Genomic DNA, 5,802 nt, shown 5'->3' on the forward strand with positions numbered 1-5,802 from the left:
TAGTCTCAAATGTCATTCATGCTCTTCCTTGGTGTTAGAGTAGATGAGAATGTCATCAATGTATACTATGACGAAAGAGTCAAGGTATTCACGGAAGGCCGTATTCATGAGATCCATAAATGCAGCAGTTGCATTCGTGAGACCAAATGACATGAGTAGAAACTCATATTGTCCATAGAGGGTACGAAATGCTATCTTTGGGATATCTCCGTCCGTAACCCTAAGTTTATGATACCCTGAACGAAGATCAATCTTAGAGAAGAAACTAGACCCTTCAAGCTGATCGAACAAATCATCTATTCAAGGGAGTGGATACTTATTCTTTATAGTGACTTTGTTGAGCTACCTATAATAGATACACATTCTAAGGGTCCCATCTTTCATCATTACAAACAACACTGAAGCTCCCCAAGGGGATATGCTCGCCTAAATAAAACTGTTATCAGTGAGATCTTTTAACTACAACTTCAACTCTTTAAGTTTTGCTAGAGCCATTCGGTAAGGAGGAATTGAGATTGGTTTAGTATCGGGTTCTAAGTCGATCTCTCACAGGGGAGGGACTCCACACAAATCTTTTGGAAACTCATCTAGGAACTCATTCACTACAGGCACTGAGTCTATGGAAGGAATGTCATGATATAAATCATTAACACTCACAATATGACATAGTAACCCCTTGGACATAATTTTATTTTCTTTTAGATTTGAAATCAAGGGATTAGGACATCTAGAACATTAAACCTCCCAGACTAACTCGTCTTCATTAGGGAAGTGAAATCTCACCACTATACTACGACAGTCCAAGCAAGCATAACAAGTGTGAAGTCAGTCCATGCCAGGAATAATATCAAAATCATGGATGGGCAACTCAATCAAGTTTGCACACATAGTCTTAGCATTTACAACTATTGGGCGATCCTTGTATACCCTATCAGTTCGTACATTTTCTCCTATAGGCGTACTAACCACTATAGGATCATGCAGAACTTCAGGTAGTATTTCAAAAGTCAGGGAAAGCAGAGGAGTCACAAAGGAAAGCATAGACCCTTGATCAAGTAAAGCATAAAAAGAAGTTGAGAATACTTGCAGCATACGTGTGACCACATCAGTAGACTTCTCCTGCTCCTCCTTCCCCTTTTTAGGGAATAGAATTTGTTCCTCTTGGGAGGCTCGACTACTGCCGCACTCTGTTGGTTAGGTGTAGGCTGAGAATTACCTCCAGCCTGACCTATATTCTGTGGACACTCTTTGACCATGTGTCCACTCTTACCACAACCGAAATAGGCATTAGTGCCCGGTCTGCACTCTCCACCGTGAGCTCAGCCACACTTAGCACAGTTTTCTTAGGACGCTGCATTTATTATCTATTGCCCCTCTTGGGTTCAGGATTGCCTCCTTTAGGTGTTGTACTCCTCTGATAGTTAGAATTCCCAGAACTCTGTTGCCCCTTCTTGAACCTGGGCTGCTCACGGGTGCCAAAATTGTTTTTTTGGCCTCCGTGGCTGGGACCTGCCTCATCATGAGGCCTAGGTCTCCTAACATCACAAAAACCTCTCTTTCTACGACTGTACTCTACTTGCTGGACATGCACCATCAACTTGGAAAGATCCATATTATCATGGAGCATCGCAGATTGACACTCCTCATCTAGGTCTCCATTGATTCATGTGAGGAACCCGCTCATCTCATCCTAGCTGTTAGAAACCTGGAATGTAGCATACCTGGATGATTCCAACAAACTTCAGTATTCTCTCCATTCTTTATATTAAATACTAGGCAAAGTAACATACCTTTATAGCTTAACAAACTTCAGGTAATACTCCCTGACCGTCATAGAGCCTTCTTTAAGGTTGATGAACCCCTCAACCTTGGCCTCCCTCATCTTTCTTGGAAGAATCTCTCTAGAAATGTTGTCTTTTACAGCTCCTATGTGACTGGCACTCCACCTAAGACACGACTAACTTTCCACATCTTGCACAAAGTCTGTGTAACATTCTTGAGCTGGTAGGAAGTCAGCTCAGCCTTCTCCATATCAGTGGCCCCCATATCCACCAGGAACTTACGCACCTAGTCTACAAACTCTTGAGGATCCTCCGATGTCTTAGCCACTGTGAATATGGGAGGGTTCATCCTAGTAAAATCTCGCAGTCTGTCAGCCATGATGTGAACCGGTGGGTTCTCCCTCTTAACATCTTGCCGGTTGATTTGGGCAGTCATAGCCTAAGCCTGCATCGTGATGGCCTATTCCATCTTGGACAAAGATGCCCTCACCTCAGCATCGATCAACCCAGCTGGGTTAACCGGAATGGCCACTCCATTAGCTGGGACCTGGAGTGGAACAAGATTGCCCCCAGCAGCTGCCCCTTCCTCCTCTAACCAATATCCATCCTAGAGTTCATTCTCTGAAAAACAACAGGGATTGATGTTAGACACGCTCATAACACCAAGACCTTAGACATTAGGAAAAGTACGATAAGATTAGAAGAAGGGAAATTCTTCCTACGCATCATGCAGTCTCTAATTCAGGAAAGTGATGTGAACTCATTATTCTCGAAATTTAACCTGGTGCTCTGATACAAACTTTGTCATGACAGGAACCTAGACCCAGGTGAGATCTGCGTCGTTGACCTCTCAGAGGTCGCAGACAACCTACTTACATCATTCTTACTTTACATAGGTTAATTTTAGCGGAAAATTTGAAACTCTTTGTTTCTTAACATACTAATAAAAAGACATTCACATTAATACGTTATTGTTTTCCATCAACCATCTAACATTAAGAGATAAGAAACTGAAAGACAAAAAACCAATTCTTATTAAGTGTATCATTGCCAATATGGCACCAATACATAGTAAGAATAAAAATAGGAAAGAAACGCTAGTGGAACATGCTCCACTAGCTCAACCCTAAAAATAAGCTAGAATATAACACAACAGCATCATGGAAAGCATGAGGACCTACCAAAGCCGGATGAATGTTGAACGTCCGGATAGCTGCAGCGATGATCTTGTAGGTCTATCGTCCACCTGTGCCTACACCTAAAATAATAAAGTTTGTGAAGGGTTAGTACACACTTGTACTAAGTATGGGTATATGCAATCACACACCACGGACATGCATGAGAAAGAATAGCTCTTTCCTAACTACATGATTTTTGGAAGTCAAGTAGTAGACTTGCCAAATCGAGATTAGGAAAGTTAGTGAACTTTCCAAATTGGATTAGGAAGGTTATGCCATGAGAGTAACATGCATCATCATAAGTATCATATTGCACACAGCACGTATCATCTTCATATAGTACATACCATAGCACATAACATATAATACATAGCTTCTTTCATATCATTCATTCATATGACATGAGTCCTTGGAACCATGGACTTGACATTAAGACATTTAATAATGAGGGCTCAACACATGGGACCTCAACTAGGAGTCTTCATTAGCAAACACAGAGTCTGCTTCATTCATTCCTACATACTTCATTTCATTTCATTCATAGGCTTGTATAAACACCAGCTATACCTAGGGTATAGTTTAATACTTTCATCTGGTTTGCTGTGCAATGATCAGGAATAACCTAATGTCGTTATTTGGGTCTATCTCACCTCTTGATTATATTATCCTAATACCTTTGGTATCATTCATTTAATTATATGCTTCATTTGAGGATGGCCTTATTCATTCATTGGGAACTTTAACTTTAACCGACATAGATCATCTGAGCATCATAAAATCCATTGTCTCCCCTACACCAAAAAGTGATGAAACTACCTGCCAAAGTGACCCAATACCATGCTAGCTTATATGGGAATTTAACCCCGCCGGATCCCTATATTGGCAGTATAGGTTTAAAGACTAGGAGATATATGGAGACCTATACTCGACAAGCCGGATAGTCTCATCTCATGAGAGTTACATGAACCTTCTCCCTTCCCAAAAGAAGGTGTTTTGATATGATTTGATTTTGCATATTATAATGTTTCTATAATGAATTTACTTTTTGAAAATTTGCTCAATTCACTATTATGCTTTGCCTGCTCACTGTTAAATTTTGCAAAATATAACTAATTCATTCTTTGGTCTAAAATTGTTGGAATGTGGTTAGAACTGATGTATATGAGTTTGATATTGAATATAAAATGAGTTTTTTGCTAGTTGGGATGAAGCATATAATTTTTGTAACATGATGAGTTATAGAATGTTTTCTAGTTCTTGTTGTGTTGTGATCCTCTAGATTATGTGAAATTGATATTCTCTTGGTGTTATTATTTTATGATATGTTATATGGTATGATCATGATCTGCTAGTTGAATCTCTATTCTTTTAAGCGTTTGGAGAGTGGCATGTGTCATTCGGGGTCGGATGTTGTCCAAGTGGGGGAGAATGTATGTTCCCAAAAATGACATAGGTTACCTAGAGCCTAACATGGTTGTAATAATGGTATAAGGTACTAAATTGGTATATAATATGGTATTGACGCATTGTATAAGAGTTTAGGTGCATTGGAAGTCAAACGTCAAGGGACGACGAAGAATTTCGACGACTAAGTCACCTATGTGTCTCGTATGTGGTTTTATGTGTTTATGTGTGATTCATGAGTTTATAAGGTCATTATATGAGTTATTATGGTGTATATAGGCAGAGTGTTGAGTTTTGAGAAGTTTGGAGGTCAAAATTCTAAGAACGTCCATGCCGTTCGAAAGTTTTGCCGTGAAACGACCTTTTGTGTCTTGGCATGTTTCGTCGCTATTTACGTGTTTGTTTTGGATGAAATTCAACTGATATGTCCTAAAATCTTATATAATCATGTATGTGTTGTAAAAGTCCATGCAAACATCCCCAAGGACCATCGAAGGGTCCTTGAAGAAGTACCCAAAGTTGGTGCCCAAGACAGCCTACCAACAAATGGCGATCAACGCCCAGTGGGTCAGTCGACACCCCGTTGGTGGTGTGATAGGAAGTGAGGAATGGGGGACAGTAATACAAGGACTAGCCTCAGTCCCCAACCAGGGACCAACAGGATGGTCTGTTGGTTAAGGGACGGGCCGTCGATTGGCAATCGTTGGTGGACTGCCTCCCTGCACAGTTCACCATTAAGTTAAGAGTGAAGTTGTAAATTCACTCCACGTATAAATAAGAGTATTGATTGTTCCTAAAGGGTATTTTGGGTATTTTAAATGTGTTTATAAGCCTGAAACACTAGGAAGACTTCATTTTTCAAAAATCAAAACCCAAATTCCTTTAGAAATTCTCTAAAAGTTCATTGGAGCCAAAACTCAAGGAAGGGGTTGGATTGTAGAATTGAGAGGATATTCTTCATCAAATTTGAGGATAATCTTTATTGAGGTATGATTTTTTATCCTTGAAGATCTATTCATCAAGGATCCCAACTTTCAAAGATGTTTTCTAATGTTTTCAAAGATGAATAGTCCGATTTCATGATATATGCATGGGTACTTGCATAATGTATTTTTTAAGCATTGAATAATGATTTAATTGTTATTAATTTGATGATTTTAACTCAATTAACCTATGAAATCATGTAATTGATTAACCCTAGTTTTTTACTAAGTTATGGGTTAAGTAATATTGATCTAATGTTTATGAATTCTATTGTTGTTTTCTATGGGCTATAGATTGATGTAATAATTGTATTAAATTGATATCAAGATTGTATTATATTGATGAATATATAGTGAATTGACTTAGCTTCATTGAGTATTGTTATAACTATATTGAATTGATGTTGATTGCCATGGGTAATGGCCTTATAGTATTGAATTGGATGGTTTGGCATT

Source organism: Solanum pennellii, chromosome 1, assembly GCF_001406875.1.
Source record: "Solanum pennellii chromosome 1, SPENNV200".
Taxonomy (NCBI): Eukaryota; Viridiplantae; Streptophyta; class Magnoliopsida; order Solanales; family Solanaceae; genus Solanum; species Solanum pennellii.